Source organism: Arvicanthis niloticus, unplaced genomic scaffold, assembly GCF_011762505.2.
Source record: "Arvicanthis niloticus isolate mArvNil1 unplaced genomic scaffold, mArvNil1.pat.X pat_scaffold_266_arrow_ctg1, whole genome shotgun sequence".
Taxonomy (NCBI): Eukaryota; Metazoa; Chordata; class Mammalia; order Rodentia; family Muridae; genus Arvicanthis; species Arvicanthis niloticus.
In genome coordinates this window covers 49,854-68,676 of record NW_023045930.1, presented here as the reverse complement: position 1 = coordinate 68,676, position 18,823 = coordinate 49,854, and the positions used below count along the sequence as shown (strand labels likewise).

Sequence of the window (18,823 nt, the reverse complement as noted above, 5' to 3'; positions counted from 1 at the left end):
ACATTTGACTCAGAATTTTAGAAATCCCTAAATACAATGCTTAATTGTAAAAGAAAAGAACGGCATTTAGTTGCCAAATCCCAAGATGTCCTATATAGCAAATATTTATGTTATATTGAAGTTGAATCAGTCTCTGCTATCCCTATTTCTTTAAAAATGTACATATATTTTTCCATATATATATGATTTAGTATTGCTTGTATGTATATTTTTTATAAGGCTGTGCACTTGCTATTAGAAAAACAACTTATCTGGGCATAAACTTAAAATCTAAACACAAAACATGTCCAATGTGGATTTTAAGGCTTTCTTAACTCACTCTTCATTAAGCATAATTTAACACAATTTTCAAATCATGCAATGCAAGTCTTTTTAGGATTTGCAGAAAGCAAATTTACTTAGCGTCTTTCTAGTCTACCATGTTCAATACATTGATAGCAATATCTCTGATTCTAATAAAATGGCAAAGGGTTCACTCTATTCTCCTCTTCTTATTTGTTTCTCTTTTCTTCACAAGTGAAAAACAGTTCTCATCATTTCCAATGTATAAATCTATTTTGTTATCATTTGCATATACATATATTTTCAGATACTTTACCCTCTACCTTGAAAATTAAATTTATAAAATGATATAATGATAGAACAGCAAATGGTGTTTTTAATATGATTGATTTACACTATTTTTGATTTCCTATTCATTGCAGTTATGTATTTCATTGAAATATAATTAGTTGAAATGTTTCTGTTTCTTTTTGAGTTTCCTATACTTTCTAGTTGATTTATAATAAAATTATTTAAAGAGTATCTGGAATATTATCATAATTCTAAAAATTTTGATTTGTATGAAAGGTATTTACAGAGAATTGTTTATATCTTCTCTTCTATATCATCAATCTCTTCCATTATCTCTTTTATTCTCCTGAGTAATGAGTTCTCATTATCCCATATTTTTATAGTATTCTTTCCATATACTGACATATGTGTCTATGATCATTATTTTCTAGTTAATCCTCATTATATTTCTTTTGTAGAAGGACACACATACATATCTTCTATATTCTATAAAGAACAGACTATCACAGCTTACTTAATAGTAGTTCTTTTCTAGTATTACAGTAACACTCATAAAGAAGTCTTGGTCTAGAAATCAAGCTACCCACTCATTTCTTTTATTCTTTCCTCTAAAAGTCAAGTCCAGCTTTTAAGCTCCTGATCCATAGTTATTAAATCCAGAAAATAATCATGTAGGCAGAGGGCTCTTTCTGACCTAGATCCTTTTGTGGTTAAATTAAACATGCCTCCCATCTTCATTCTGCTCTACCATAGATCATAATGTTTTGTGCTTCCTTCATTTTCAAATGATGGTTTCCCCAGCCATGTTGAATTTCCCTCTCTCTGTTTCAGTTTTTAGCATCCAAACAGAAACACCCTTTATCCCCCAAGAAGAAAACATATGACCCCCCTCTTCTGAAGCCTTCCTTGACTAGATTTGATTTGGGGCTTCCTCTATATTATATCTTATTTCAATCTCAGTTATCGCAGCAAAGTTATATACTCCATATATTTTCTGTTACTTTTTGCCTCAGCAGAATACCAGTAGCTAGTATGTGTATGTGCACAGGGCTTGACTACTTGGGATTGGATGGGCATGGTTTAATACAGGATACATGTATGAAATTCTCAATGATTAAAATATTTCAACTAAAACGAATATCCTCAACATATAATAGACACTCACAAAATGTTGAATGTAAAGAACATAGAATCATAATTTTTGTCACTTTGGGTTAACCTTTTCAGAGAGGGCTTGAACTCATATCTAAAGGACCAGTCATTAGCCGCAGTCTGATTTCACAGAGAAAAAGAAGATATCAAACATGCCTTAAACATAGCTATCATGACAATCTTGTCATGATATTTTTTGTCATTTCTTCTCAGTTAGAAAAACTGACAGATCTGCTATAGCAGAGTGCTCCTCCATAACTATAGTTACCTGCACAACTGCAAGGTGTCAATCAGAAAGTCTTCAAAATGAAGTTACACTTTATTCCACATAAACTGGAGTGATGTCTCTGTCCTTGTCCTTCCCTTCTAACCTTCAGTGCTGAGGCACGATCAAGTTGTATGACCAATGCTGTTTGAAAACCATTGTGCAATCAAAATGCGTTTTTGTATGTTTGACTATACACATGAATTCATATATCAACCAATGTGCCCTTGTAGTTTTTTAATATAGTTGTCAGTACTCAGAAAATCATTCTGCCCTTTTCTTTTCACACACTAGGTCATTTTACAACACTACTAACTAGTATGCAAAGTATAGCTTAAGCATGCCATTCTATTGGCACTGAGTAGGGTAACGGGCTAGAATTCTACTCAGATGACACAAACTAGCTTAAGTAAAACGACACATTTTACGGAGGATAGTATATTTTTTATAAAATCAAAAAGATGAAGTTGAGTTCTCGTGGGAGAAAATCTTTTACTTACTTGGCACTTGGACACCATGAAAAATTAGTATGTGTCCAATTATACATGTGCATATCTGTTTTAGTCCCATTATTCTTTGTACACTTCAATTTTATATTTAACTTTATTGAAAAAAACATGCCCACCACTTTATAGTTTTATGTTTTGAAATATAGCCCATTATGAGTAGTCTGACCCCAATTCCTCTGGCATACAGTTACAAATGTTCAAATAGTTGAATCATTGACCCATCTTAGTTGTTTTTCTGGACCAGTCGAGGGTCAGATAGCAGCAGGAAAGCCCAGCGGCTGCCAACATACTGGAAAGGTTTTCCAGGGAGGTGAAAGTGGGGCGTGGGGGCAGAAGCTTTTACATAGAAAACCCATTTACCATGTGACAAGTATGTACTCCATTGCTTTCCTCTTGCTCTGAAATACATTCTGTGGTGAGTATATATGACAACTTTTTTGGATTGAATCTGTCAATAATGTATGCTTTGGGAGAAGGGTTGATTTTGTCTTTTAATTATCAAACCACAGTGTATACTTTTCTATTATTTTGAATAAAATTTACTTTCAATGTATTTTTCTAATTATATATCTGATTTATGTGATATGTATTTTAAAACTTCTACATTGACTATATATAATTTAGTAATTATAAAATGTACAAAAGTGCTTCCACAATTTAGAAACAGTCAACTGACTTTTCATTACTCCTTCAGTATAATGGCAGTAATTGGGTGCTTGGAGCAAGTATCTACACACAGGCAATCTTTCAAAATAGCAGAGTGATTGTCTGTCAGCTGTTCCCAGATGGCCAGTATTCTGATACCATGGATTTAACAGCAGAGAAACCCTTAGCAAAGTTGCAAATAAAGGTAACAAATAAAAGATATCATCCTATGCATAAATAAAATTTTATAGTGAATTGATTAGACAACATTTAGAAAAAATAATCTTACTTTAAAACTATATCTCATAGGTATCTAATGATGGTTATGCATTCAGTAATCCCAAGATAATGATCATATATGACGGTGCTTGTCAAGTTTGTGGTCCCTATGAAAATGATTCATGCACTATGAAGGTATGTATTTTTATGTTCTCATAGAACACAATACATATATCCACTTGTCTTTTGCATAATTTTGTGCTTTTCGCAAACTAATGCTGAAATGACATGGATGCTAGTCTAGTTAAAATTAATGAACTCCCTGTAACTCTTGTTGACTGAATAAGGACAGTGTTTCTTCTTTTAATGTCTTAAAGTGGCAAAATGTTTCTCCCTGAAACTTTGAAGGAGGAGCTATGTTAAAGCAGCAAATATCTGTAGTTCTAGCATTTAAGAGGTTGAGGCAGGAGGACCAGAAGTATGAAGTTATCCCATCCTGGATAACAGCCTGGGCTACGTGAGACCTTGCCCCTCTTCTCTATACTCCTCCCAAAAGAATCAGAAAAGGGATTTCTCATTCAATTATTCACTCAAGAAGTCCTACATACATATTTTTTCAGTAAAATTTGTCTTTGTGGTTAACTAGCTCTTGTTGTACCAAATGATTTGTATTCAAAAAGTATTTATAATATGTGTCTAATGCTTTTATTGTTTTTGTCTGTTTTCTGGTTGTATTTTTCCTTTGGTTATCTAGAACGCTTCCTACATGGAAACTGATGACTTGATAAACACCATGGACTTAATATCAGCCAACCCTTCAAACAAAAGAACATAAAACTAGTGTACACACCTAAGAAAACAATGTGTATACTTTTCTTCTTGAAATAAGCATTAAGAATATGTCAAGAAGAAATGTTAGTTGCTGCAAACTTATTTGGATTTCATTTTATCTGGAATATTTTGTCTTTGCCTATTTAAAAATATTTTCAATGATGTTTTCAAAGCTGTCTTGTCCTCTCAGGCTAATGTTTCGTAGAGCACTCTAAGTGCTGGCAAAGGAGTTGTTTGAGCAACTCCTGAGCAGAAATGGTAAACAAATGTGAGTCTTTTGAAGAAGTTACTCCGCTGCTTTCTCCATGAGGCAGCCTTGCCTTCACGGGAGCCTTTTAACTATATATTATAAGGTGGAGTGATTAAGACGCGAGGCTGGGCTGGTGGTAGAATTTAAAGGACAGAGTAGGCTACAAAGGGAAAAAGTCAGCTACAAATTGACATCATTCTTTCAACTGTACAGGAAAATGCCATTTTTATTAATAAAGCACTTCCAGGTGGAGCTGGCATTGGGGCTGTATTTCCTGTTACTCATAAGCTATGCTGTAGTACATTTTCTTATTCTTCCAAATTAATCAGTTTTATTGCTTTTTAATTCTATGAATAATATGTTTTCAAAGATGTACTTGTGCTGAGTTTATGAAAACTATCTCCAAATACAAATATATATGCTGCTGTTTTTCTGTTTCTAGTTTCTATGTATTAAGCATAGGATATCTTATTGATTTGTTTAATTCCACTAGGATAATGTTTGTATTATTGATTATCTCTGCTATACTGATGGGTATAAAAATCCTACCAGCTCTTGTTTGATTTGTAGACCTCAAACTTCAAATTCTACTTGGTCATTTTTAGATGGTAAGTTCTTTTTTATTAATTCAATTATTTCTTATACAGAAGTCTTAAAGTGATTTTAAGCCATAATTGATATTAATGTATTTCAGTTAGATGAACAATGTATTTAATTTAGAATCACTCATTACTTCATAAATTCCTTTGCTTTAAGAAATCAAGAGACAGGAGTATGTTTTTATATGTGGTCTTGAACACCAAATAACACTTTTGTTAATAATAGGCTTCATATGTGTTTATAATCAAGCAATTTCATAGCTCTCTTAACTTGTGATTATACTGTCCATGGTGATACAATGATAAAACTAATTAATTATATAGATCTTAGAACTTACTCTAATATGAAGTGATATAGTACTATATGTACTTGATATCACCATACTTTAATAGGTTATAAGATATTAATTTTAATAGTTAATCATGAAATAATATTTGAATAATTCATAGAAGAATGAAATGAAAACCTGGAATTCAGATATACACAATTTCCTATATCTAACTTTATTTTGTTCAGTTTTATGGAAAAAAAAATCAGCTAGTTCAGCTCCAATGGACATGAATCTGTCTTTTGATATTTAAGACACTTAGACTCCGTACTCTATAAAGTGCCTTTCAACACCCTTCTTCTGTGATTATATAAATATGTGTACAGATAAATTCAGAATCCACTCTTCTGTCCAAAATGTACCACAAATAGTGGTCACATGACATAACGTCTTCACTTTCCTGAGCCTATGGTAATTTCATGTGTATATCCGAGTTCTTTCCTTCTGTGTTATTAGCTACATGGAATAGGAAGTAAGATGCAGCAAGACATGACTCTTGGGCCAGGCAGTAGTGGTGCACGCCTTTAATCCCAGCACTTGAGAGGCAGAGGTAGGTGGATTTCTGAGTTTGCGGTCAGCCTGGTATACTGAGTGAGTTCCAGGACAGTCAGGGCTATACAGAGAAACCCTGACTGTCCTGGAACTCACCAAAAAATAAATAAAAATAAATAAGTAAAGGGCTGGAGATGGCTCAGTGGTTAAGAGCACTGACTGCTCTGCCAGAGGTCCTGAGTTCAATTCCCAGCAATCATATGGTGGCTCATAAGCATCTGTAATGTGATTCAATGCACTCTTCTAGAATGTGTCTGAAGATAGCTGCAGTGTGTACTCATATAAATAAAAAAAAATAAATTTTTAAAGACATGACTCTTGGAACCTATATAACTTTATCTATAATTAATATCACTTTATGTTTACATGTTATTATTTATGCAAATTTCATTACTTTCTTAGATATTTTATTTTCATATTTACTGCCTAGTAACAAGATCTACAAAACATTAACCAAACCCAATGAAAATTTAAGGGAAAATTGCAAGAGTGATAAAGAAAATGGAGACTACCTTCCAACTTGGAGTCTTTCTTGTTTGGTTGGTTGTTTCTTTGTTTGTTTGAGACAGGGTTTCTCTATGTAGCCTAGAACTCACTCTGTAGAACAGGCTTGAACTCAGAGATCTACCTGCCTCTGCCATATGAATGCTAGGATTAAAGATGTGTCACCACCGTCTGCTGAGTCTTTCTTTTAATGACTATGGGATGTCTGATTTGTGAATATCTATCATGTTCAGTGGTATGAATACTCTTATAAAATAGGCCTCATATGAAGGATAAGGGAACTAAAATCAATAATGAAGCAGCTTTTAAAATTATACAGGGACATAGTGTGAGCTGGACCTCGGGTCTCCTTGACACCAGTGCATCATGTGTGCAGATAATGCCCTTGTAGTCTCAATGCCATAGTATAGTTGAATGTCTTATTTGTTTTTATCTAGCAAACTAGGAAAGTAAATATATTAAAATTTAAAACAGTATAAAGTATATTTTAGAATTTATTCTGAATATAAAGAAAACATTAACATTATTTCTGACACAGCTTCACTATGGGATACATGAGCTTGGACACTGGAAAGAGCTCAGAGGAGTGTGAGTTTGGTCTCACTGTTCACTTCCAAGTGTCATAAATGGGGAAGTAGGCGGAGTGAAAGACACATTAGGATTTGGATGAGGAGTGTAATCATAGAAAGTAATGGGAGATGCAGAGGGGGAAAATGAGGCTGAGAAAGCACACACTGATAGAATAACAGAGTCCAAGATACCCAGGATGCCCAAGCAGTGGAATGGTCAACATAAAGTTATTTAAGACCAAAGAGGAGTGCCTCCAACCTACAGAGTACAAACTGTCTGCATATAGTATGCAGTGTCTAAAATGTTTATAGACTTGCCTCACAAAACTCACCCTGAACCTGACAGTTACTTTTACATTTACACAGAATGGAATGCCATTCATGAAAGAAGAGAAAATAGCAGCTAATAGAACTTTAAGCAGAATTAAGTCCTTATTAGTCATTTGTCCCTGTGGGAACTATTAGGATTATGCTTCTTTCCTTTTCTACACAGGTACAAGGTTAAACACTTTCTCTGTTACAGATAACCAGCCCCCTGTGATTCAAGCACTGCAAGACAAATTACAGGCATTTTATGGTGAAGAGTTTGAATACCAGTTCGTAGCCTGGGATCCAGAAGGCTCTGAGATACATTTTACACTGGACTCAGGTCCTGATGGAGCAAGTGTTTCCTCTGAAGGACTTCTAACATGGAAAACAGAGTCACAGACTCCTCAGAGATTCACTGTCCATCTTAAGGATGAATGTGAGGCTGAAACTACAGTCACAGTGGAGGTCATAGTTATAATTACATAAATGTCACTGGATCTTTTACAAATACAGCTAGTTTATTTTTAATCTGAGCACAAGACATAGTCTTAATGTTAAGGAGCATCGGAGACATTAAACTTTGCGTGTTTGTTTTAAATGTTGCTTATAATAGCATAGCACCTTAGGGACACTCTTAATAAGCCCTGAAGCATGGATCTAAATTGATACCTGACATCATGCTCTGTACTTGCAGTCAAGGATGAGTCTGTCACTCATTTCCACTCCCAAGGAAGTCCTGACTAAAATAAGATTGATACCTATATCATTTTCCTTCAAATGAGAGTCTTGAATGTTGAATTAGAAACCACAAATACAGAAAGAAGGCATGAAAGAAATAACTGATAATTTTTCTATTGATATATGCAGCATGTTTGTCACAGGGCTTAAATTCTTATAAACTCCTTGTGATGGGTTTGAAGTTTTGTGTGTACATTTTCACAAAGACACATGTAATGAAAGGTAACTGTGTTTGACCACATTAGCCTAGCAAGTGACATTATTGTCTGCTTTTAAACTACAATAACATGGGTGGCTGACTGCCTTCCACACTACTGATTTTGTTTCCTAATGCTCTGTTTGCATTTAGAAACTGATGATTCTATCCAGGGGGTATGGTGTTACTTACCTAAAAAATATGTCCCTGGGAAGATGAGGAAGGAGGAATATAAGTTCAAGGCCACTCTGAACTATTATTGAATCTATTTTTAAAATTATAAAATAAAAACAAATTGTTCTACTCAGAACATTTTTAAAAAGTATTCCACGTAGCAGCTATATTTTAGCTTCACTCTTGAGAGGGGACATAATTTTTTAAACAAGAATTTTGCAGAAAAACATGACTTGATTATCCATGTCCATAAGCCCTCATGCTTATCTTGATTTCATGGAGTGACAACAAAAATAGTTTTTTATTCAAAATAACATATTCAGTACTTTTCTTTTGTAGGTGACTGTGAAGTCTTGTGACTGTTTGAACGGTGGGTCATGTGTGTCTGATAGAAAATTCCCTCCAGGAAGTGGAGCCTACCTTTGTGACTGCTTGCCTGGTTTTTATGGTGATCTTTGTGAGGCTGAAGCCAGTGAGTGCCGGTCAAACCCTTGTGGCCTTGGCAAATGCATTAATGGCTTTCACAGTTACTCCTGTGACTGTCCTCCTGAGCTCACAGGTCAGTTTGGGTTCCTCAGGAACTAAAAGAAAACGTGAATGAATTAGAGAGAAAATTTCCTTGGAATATTCTTTTGGGAAACCATGCAAATCTATGTTCTTAATATTTTAAACCATATTTTTTAAAGTCGAGCAAAAAGTAACATAGACATAAACACTGCATATATCCTCTGATAATTTTTCAAACACTTCAGTACTTTTGCTTTCATATATTCTTTTGATTTTGTCCATTTATGATTCTGACAGCAATCTAGGAAACTCAATTGCATGTTTATAGGCATTTCTACATTTTTTGTCAAGTAAAAGTACATTTCAGCATATTGATATTGAAACATAGATCAGGGAACCCTGTGGAAGAGGAGACAGAAGGAGCGCCACAGTCAGAGAGGGTGGAGAATACCAGGAGAACAAGGCTCTCTAAATTAACTAAGGAAATCTTGTGTCAACTGAACTGAATAAATCATTCTTAACATTAGTGAGAAACATTCTAAACAACCATTCAAAAAATTTGAGTTTTTAAAGAAAAGTATAAATTTTATGATTATATTTTATAATTATGTATCATATACTCATATATTAATCGACTTGTTTCTTGAGACATATCTTGTTGTGTTACTTATCCTGACCAACTGAAAGTCTTCTTAACTCACCTTCCCTGGTGATAAGACTACTCACCATATTTATAGAAAAAATAGATTTACATGTGTGAAGAGTTGTGTTTACTATTAAAAGAAGTCTAAATGATTTTATATTCGACTGTATAGTAGTTTTTAAATAAATAGTAAATATATTTTCTCAGTGGAGATGTGGAAGTGCTAAATAAAGGAGCAGGAGAACCTGCCAGGCAGGAACATGCTTGTAATCCAGAACTCAAGAGGCAGCAGGATGACACATTTTAGTTTAACCTGAGCTACATAACTAGTACCAGAAAAGTATAAGTAAGTGAACAATGGAATGTTAGACATTAAATAATTTGCATTATTGCTCTCTTTCCTATAGGCAAAAACTGTGAGAAGGATGTAGATGAATGTGAATCTTGGCCTTGTTTCCCAGGTGTGGAGTGCATCAATGTCTTTGGTTCCTATCATTGTGGTCCATGTCCAGAAGGGTTTCATGGTGATGGGAACACGTGTCATGGTAATAGCCCTTGTTTGCTGCTATGTTTTTCAACTTCAGGTCATTCAACAGCATTTTCTTGCACTCACATGCTTCTTCAGTATATATGCATTGTGCTACATGTAGAACTAGTTGCACAGGACACAGAAGTGTATCTTATATGTCCTCACATTTAATTAGCATGTGTTAGCAAGAGATGTGATTAGTAGCTCCATGGTGCCAAAAACATGTTTTGTATATTTTGAATGAGGGGCAGACAAGAGGCACCATTCCTACCAGGAAGGATAATAGAGGACCTGAAAAGAGGCATGAATTGAGTAAGAAGAGAGAAGTGGGGACTGAGAAGACTATCTATATGAAGGTCAAGAGAAGAGGACTGAGTGAAAGATGAACTCTTATGGATATTTTACCCAAGGAGAGAAATTTTAGAGGAAGGGGGACACAAGAAACTGAAGAACATCAATATTTTAAAAGTGATTTCCAGAAGACATTAAGGAACTATGTATGTGTTATAGTTAAGTGAATAAAGATCCTCTTTTTATGAAATATTTACCGATCACCCAATCTTTATACCATGGTGGGCTTATATGTTGAGATAACAAGTAAGAAAGCCTGTGAAACCTCCTATTTGTTTTCCATAAGACTAAAGTAATTGGGAAAGACAAGAATTGTATTTTCTTTTCTTTCCCTCTTCAATCTTAAATCTTATATTACAGAAAAACATTGGAAAAATCATTTTTCCTAATTCTGGAGTGTGTAAATTCAAGAGCAAGAGTGTAGGTTAGCTGTCTTCAGGAATATTGTCTTCTTGCCCATCAGGCAATAGTGCCTACAGGCCTTTCTTCTATGTGTGCTTTCCAGGTACCCCTGCCTCTTCTTAGGACAATTATCTGCTTATAAAAGACATGCACTTTCTCACCTTATGCAACCAGAATCCCCTTTACAAAGGTCCTCTCTCCAAACACAGCCATGGTTAGGATTCACAGATTTCACAGATGAGTTTTCAGGCAATTCAATTCATTCATAAATTCATTCAAAATCAAAGGATTTGTGGGAAAAAAAAACCTTGACTTTGGTTGAATTTCCAACAGTTAAGTCCAAGAGACTAGTAAATCTCAGATTATGACTCATCAGATTTTGTTTGTGTTAGTTGAACTGTGATATGTTTGATTTACAGTTGAAACAGACTTTTTATTATTTTATTATTGAAGAAGAGGATGGTAAAACTGGCAAAAACATAAAACTCATATTAGGCCAATAGATGAAAATGTCCCCAATACTTCATGATCTTGGATCAAGTCTAACACAGAAAAGTTTCCAATTGTTTTTCCTACAACTAACGAGTTGTACCTCAGTTATTTTTACTTTTAGAAAGATAACCTGAGGGTTATATAAGGTAACTTGAAATACATTTTTCACGTGCTAATTTTCTGAGTGCTCAGGTACATATTACAGAAAAGTGAGCAAAGTGAACTTCAGGGAAGCTTATTAGTAGATATTCCATAACTTTCAAAACTGTTAACTTTCTGTGTTATCTTGTGTATCCAAGTATGTTACACGTTCATTGAAGGCTGGAACACTATGATGACTTTTTTATTACTATATGGTTCTTACTCATAAATGTTCTAAACCACACATAAGTGAATGAGTTACTTGATGCCAAACATGGATAGGGTAGAACATTAATAAACATTTTGATGAACGTTTCTCCTTATTTCTTTGCTCTCTAGATTTGAGCTTTCAACCACCATCAAAGGAGCCTTTACTGAATTCAAGCTTTACTCGAAGTCCTGCGACAACTTTTAATGAGTTTTTAAACTCAATAGGTACATCTCACTTGCCAATAAAAACAGTTACAACTCAAATGGATAATACAAAGAGGGGTGTTTCTCATCAGACACCAGCTTATGAGTATATGGATCATGTTCTCAGTTCAGACCTTACTGTTGATGAGCTTGAAGTTCCAACACACAACGGTAGTCTTTTAAGCATCAACCCTAACAGTTCTTTGGGCCAGGTAGATCTGGTCTGGAGCACTATTCCAACAGAAACAGAGGGGCATAATGCTCAAATTAGCAAACCTTTCCAAAATTTCTCTGGTCAAGAGTTTACATTGACTACTAAAGCAGCAATCACTATTTTGCCAGAAAAGATTGGATCAACCAAAGTATCAAACTGCACAGAATCATCTTGTTTCCTGGGTGTTTCCTGTGTGCCAACCACAGGTGGTTACTTCAAGTGTGGACGCTGCCCCTTTGGGTATTACGGAGACGGTATCACTTGCAGAGGTACTGTGAGAATTTTTCACATACATACATAATGAAATCTAACTCACTTTCATTTAAGTAACTAGGAAGTTGTACTTCTTCGATTGCTGATTTCTATTCACTCTGCTTAGTTTAAAACATTTTGGGAAAAGTGGGTTTTCTGAACTACTTTTTAAAATTACTATTAAAATATGATTACTACATAGGTATTAGCAAAACAGTTATACCTGCTTTATTCTAAGTCCTATAGTAACATTCTGTTTTAACTATCATATAATCTATAATAACCTCACATTTTGAGTGCAATTTTCCGATTGTGTGGATGACAGAGCAGGTCTTTGTGAGTCTAGTTATCCAGTGTCAAGCAGCTAAAGAGGTAAGACACACTTTCGAATACAAACCTGATCAGTATTGTGGCCCAGATTCTTGTCAGTCCACAATTGGAATGTAACAGTTCAAATTACTAATTCTGACATACTTGCTTATTTTCATAAACTGGGATTTTTCTGTGTTGCCGCCAACACTTTTGACATTCAAACAATTTTCTGTCATTTCAATTTTACAAGCATTGTTTATATGTTTGCTCTGTACAGTCATTGTTTTTGTTTAATACAAATACAAATTTTGGCTTTGGCCATGAAGAAATTGTTTCTTAGGTGTTTTGCTACTGCTTCTACTATTGCTATGTTAAGATTAACTGCATCTTTCATGGTTAACAAATAGAGCAAAGCTATCTCATATATTATGGTTATATGAAAAGTGTTAAAGGCCCCGTAGAATATGTCAAGTAACTCAAGGTGCTCAAGGGAATCTAATCCCATTAGCTATTGGCTCCCTGGAACCTTGCTTTTTGGTTGAGCATCACTGTCCGTTCATCGATATTTAGCTGTATTCCATCTGAAACTCCATTGCACTCTGCAACACAAGTGTATGGCTGGCTGCTTTCTCTACCCAAGCTAGGGTTATCAGAGTAATTGCCATAAAAGGGACTTCTTTCTTAGTCTAGTAATTATTTATATTAATCATTCTAACCGTGAAACCATTATAAAGAAAAGAATTATGGGTAAATGTAGTAGCTATGCTTTAATATGTCATTAAAATGTTCACATTAGAAAACTTCAGACTAGGGATTGGAGTTCAGTAATCAACATGGTGACTCACAGCCATTATAACTCCAGTTTCAGGAGATTCTATGCCCTCTGTTGTGCTCCAGGAACACTGCATGTTGCCCAACATCCACAAAATAAAAATTTGTAAAACCAAAAAAAAAAAAAAAAAAAAGAAAGAAAGAAAGAAAGAAAGAAAGAAAGAAAAAAAGAAAAAGAAAAAAGAAAGAGAGAGAGAGAGAGAGAGAGAGAGAGAGAGAGAGAGAGAGAGAGAGAAAGTAATTTTGGCTGGGCTGTGGTAGTTCATGCCTTTAATGCCAGCATTTGGAAGGGAGGTGGATCTCTTTAAGTTTGAGGCCAACCTGATCCAAGTTCCAGGATTGTCAAGGCTACATAAAGAAAGCTCCCAGGGTCTAAACCACCAGCCTGGGAGCACATAGGGAGGGACCCATGGCTCCAGCTGTATATGTAGGGGAGGATGGCCTTGTCTGGCATAGGTGTGAGAAGAGATCCTTGGTCCCATGAAGGCTGAACACCCAGTGTGAGGGAATTCGAGGGTGGTGAGGTAGAAGATGGGGTGGGGGGGCACATCCTCATAGAAGCAAGAGGAGGAAGGATAGGATAGGGGGTTCCTGGTGGGAAATGGGGTAAGAGGATAACATCTAAAATGTAAATAAAATATCCAATAAAAAATAAATGTGAAAAAAGAAACCTTGTCTTGAAGAAAGAGAGACAGAGACAAAGACAGAGAGACTCTTTAAATTGACAGGTAGCACACACATATACACACATGCTACAAGTCAGCCATTCTTCCTTTTTTTTTGCAGCATTTTGTAGACACTCCTGTGGAAGACACAGGGAATGTGTTGCCCCAAACATATGCAAATGTAAACCAGGTTATACTGGTTCCAACTGCCAAACTGGTAGGTACCTGATTCATTAGCTTGTATAATAAATTTTATTTTATAATCAATGTTTCTAAGCCACGGGCTTTATTTTTATGTAGCCATCTGTCATCCTGTTTGCAAAAAGCATGGGAAATGCATTAAGCCTAACATCTGTGAATGTCCTTCGGGGCATGGTGGAGCGACCTGCGATGAAGGTGAGAATTCCGTCCACAGTCTCAAATCCAGAACTAAGTACAGTGTTATTTCCTTGGAAATATTTTTTTTGAAGGATGGTTGTCTTGCTGTGTTCTTGTTAATGAGTACTCATCAGTGCTCGAATAAAGCTCACAGTTTGAAAAATATTCATAATTCTTTTTAGAGGGATTTTTGTTTTTAATTTGACAGAATTATTAACTGTACAGGTGTTTTGTCTGGATGCCATGTGTATACAACGTCTCCAGAACAAGTGCTGCATTCCTTGGAAAGACATTTACAGAAGGTTGTGAACTGCCATGGGTTCAGTGGAGTATCTGGAACCTGGTTTATCTAGAAAGCAGTCAGTGTCTTTTAACCATTGAGCCATTTCTCCAGCCCTTAACTTTAGACTTTTAAACACTCAAACTTCAGAAGTCATAGATCCAAAGAGTAGTTGTTTCTCTTCCAAAATCTTTGCTTTTTGAGATTTAGGCATTTGAAGAAAATACTTATTTAAATGACTTGTGTATTAATTGCGAATCTCAAAGTTTTAAGACAGTAAGAAGAAACATAAAAGATGACCCTAAAAATACATCTGTTGTTATTTATATACACACTGCATGGTTTAGAATGAATTATTAAGTAGGGAATCTACAGAATAGAATTGATAAAAGGAGGTGGGTGCTTTTAAAAAATTAATTTGCCGGGCAGTGGTGGCGCATGCCTTTAATTCTAGCACTTGGGAGGCAGAAGCAGGCAGATTTCTGAGTTCGAGGCCAGCCTGGTCTACAGAGTGAGTTCCAGGATAGCCAGGGCTACACAGAGAAACCTTGTCTCGAAAAACAAACAAACAAAAATTAATTTGCTATTTTTAAAACAGTTTTTGAGACTGAATTCTAGTAGGTGATATATATAATTGTGAATGATCTTAGAACGCTGGTAAATGCTTTAATGACAAAGAAAACTACAAAGGGACAAAATAATTTTGGAACTAGCCTAAGTCTTCAAAACTAATAGCAAATGAAAATAACTATAGAGTATATAAATCTATTTTTGAACAGAAATTCATAAGTCCAAGTTCACACTTTAGAAGCCGAAGATCAGGTATTTGTATCCAATTAATCAAAGTCCTCATAAATCATTCACACATCAGCATTGTGTTTTGTAATTTTCACGTATAACCCAAAACATGGTGCTGATTACTAAGCTTCGGAATTGTAAATTCACATAGTAGATCCCCACAGAAGAGTAACTACACAGTAAAGGGAACTAAGTTTAGCCTAAATTGTTCTTATAATGGAGTGCTTTATTGCAGGCAAGCTTTAGACATGCATATATACTGATTATTGAAATCTGACTTAATACTATCTGTGTCTGCAGAACATTGTAGTCCTCCTTGCCAACATGGGGGCACGTGCTCGTCTGGCAATCGATGCACTTGTGCATATGGCTTTGTAGGACCCAGGTGTGAAACATGTAAGTAAAGCTCTTTTACAATCTGCTATAATAAGCATCTTCCTCCGTGAGTTGATAGCTTTTGTGCTAAATAAAAGAAGCCCATCCCTAAATAACATGGATGCACTAAAGGAGCCAGGGGCTCCCAGAATGGAGGTAAAGATGTTTAGATGGGTGTGGCTGTAATCCTGGTATTTGGGAGGCTGACAGTCATGAGTTGAGGGGTAGTCTGAGCTGTACATAGTGAAAACGTGTCTCAAGAAAAAATAAAGAGGTTTGCTATTAATAGGTTCTAATAGTTACTAATTACTAATAATTTCTAATTATATTCTAATAATATTATTAGAATATCTAATAATATTATTAACTAATAATATTCTAATAGCTACTAGTTACTAATAATTTCTTTGAAATAAGTGGAAATCAGACATATTAATTTGCTTTTAAGTTTATATTAATTTATCTCTGATTATGTTCACCAGTTACTAATAATTTTCCTAAATAACTAATTCTTGTTTGGTGCTAATAGTTTTCTAATTCCTCCATCTTTATCAGCAACAAAATAGCTGAACATAAGAACCTGAGTTCATATGAATGAATTATCCTGGTCTTTCTTTATGGTCAAAATCAATTACTAAAAAGTATTTGACAGTTACAATCTAAATTTGTCTTTCTCTTGTCCTTGTTCTGTGATCTTAGTGGTCTGTAACAGACACTGTGAAAATGGAGGCGAATGTGTTGTACCAGATATTTGCCGGTGCAAGTCTGGCTGGTATGGACCCACCTGTAGTACAGGTAAAATCAGAATTATGTACAATAAAATTATCAATAAAAATAAACTTCAAATGTCCCATAGAGTCACATCTAAGAAACAAAACTGAGCTGACAGGCGAGATAGGAGGTGGTTATGTATAACATATTTTAAAATTCGTACCTTTCCTCCTCACATTTTTCTGTTATCTTGAACCTTACATGTTACGTTACCTAATCAGTACCTTCTTGCTGTTGTGTTCCTATGGTATGTGTTACATGGTATGGACACAGAAACTTGTGTTTGTTGAGATTTCTCCATTTAAGGTTTTTTTCTCCTTTTCTAACCAGGATATAGACATCCTACTTTACTTAACATTGTTCAATTCTGGATGTCAGGGCCAGACATTACAAAAATCCATTTATCAATCCATATCAGATGTGCTTCCTTAGCAGAAAGTTTGCGGTTGGTCAGTTTACTCTAACTTACTGTCCCATGTAATATCTATCCTCCTATGCTTAGAAGGCACAATACTTTTTGTATTTATTACAACTTCAATATCCACTTTAAAGTCTAACTCAATAATTTCATCTGTAATCCCTATCTAATGACTTTTCTCACCAAAAATCTAACCCACCATTTATAATGTGTGGCTACATGTGAAGCCTGTGGCAGAGGAAAACAAAGGCAAGATGATTCTCGCCCTTATATCAAGCCTCAGACCATGACTGAGAGACGAGAGATGCACTTATGTTTTTTTTTTTAATATGACTGTGAAGCAAGTTGGTTTATGATAGGAAATATAAGCAAACTACGTATCACAAGTGAAAACCTTAATGCCAGCAAATGGAGTTTGTACGCCTTGGAGACTGGATAAAATCTAAAATCTGAAAGAAGAATTAGAAGTGCTCTCAAGCCAGGCTGTGGTGGCACACGCCTTTAATCCCAGCACTTGGGAGGCAAAGGCAGGCGGATTTCTGAGTTCGAGCCCAGCCTGGTCTAGAGAGTGAGTTCCAGGACAGCCAGGGCTACACAGAGAAACCCTGTCTCGAAAAACAAAACACCAAAAAACAAACAAACAAAAAAGAAGTGCTCTCAAAGCAAAACATAGGTGATCAAGCATCAGCCATGATAGCATGGAAGGGCTTGAGTGATGTGCCCCTGTTTTATTTGCAAAGAGATAAAGATGTGTGCATAGCCATACCCTTATACTGGGGCTGTGGAGTTGAGTTGGCCTTTCTTAGCCTACGATCCAAAAGCATTCTAGATCTTAATCACCTTAATCACAGTCACTCTACATTCTTAGTTTTATTGTTAACATCATTAGCACACCAAAAAACAAAACAAACAAAAAACAAAACAAAAACAAAAACAAAAAAACCCCACTTACAAGGAATTACAAGGTTATTTTTCTTCTGTTCATTTGGTGAAGTCTAGAACATTATTGGTTCTTTTTACTTGTAGTTAAAATACACCATCATGCTTCATGCTTCCTTCCGTCACATTCAGTCTTAAAATAACAGCGCTTGTGATGATCTCTTTCTCTCCTGGTGTTCATTAGCTCTATGTGATCCCATTTGTCTCAACGGGGGTTCCTGTTATAAGCCAAACACGTGCCTTTGCCCTGGTGGATTCTTTGGTTCACAGTGCCAGAATGGTAAGCATTCCCTGTGTGTAAGTACAAAAGGCAAGTGGAAAACTAGGAATACAAAATGGAAAAGTGAGTGTTTCAGAAACATATGTCAAATTTCAGATGGAAAAAGAGAGACTATGTTCCCTCTCTGTTTCTTATTACGTAGATATGGCCATGTAAACCAGCTAGTACAGATGTATCAGAATTGTCAATTATTCAACATACGTTAGGTTAACAACCTGGGCATGATCTGGGAAGTTTTGTCAAGCCAAGACGTGCAACAAATGTATATCCTAGTACAGTTCATAATTAATAGGACTGTCTCCATTGGTTTTAATCCAATAATTTTTGACATATATTTTATCTAATGTCTAACCGTTTTCCTGTGACCTCTCTTGATTTTAGATTCATTAAACATTTGTTAAATTCATCTATGTATAA

The 18,823-nt window shown here is 35.3% G+C and overlaps 1 pseudogene; it reads left to right on the top strand.

Moving 5' to 3' along the window:
- LOC117701834 (von Willebrand factor D and EGF domain-containing protein-like) overlaps positions 1 to 18,823 on the top strand; it is a 79,758-nt pseudogene that overhangs the window by 26,088 nt on the left and 34,847 nt on the right.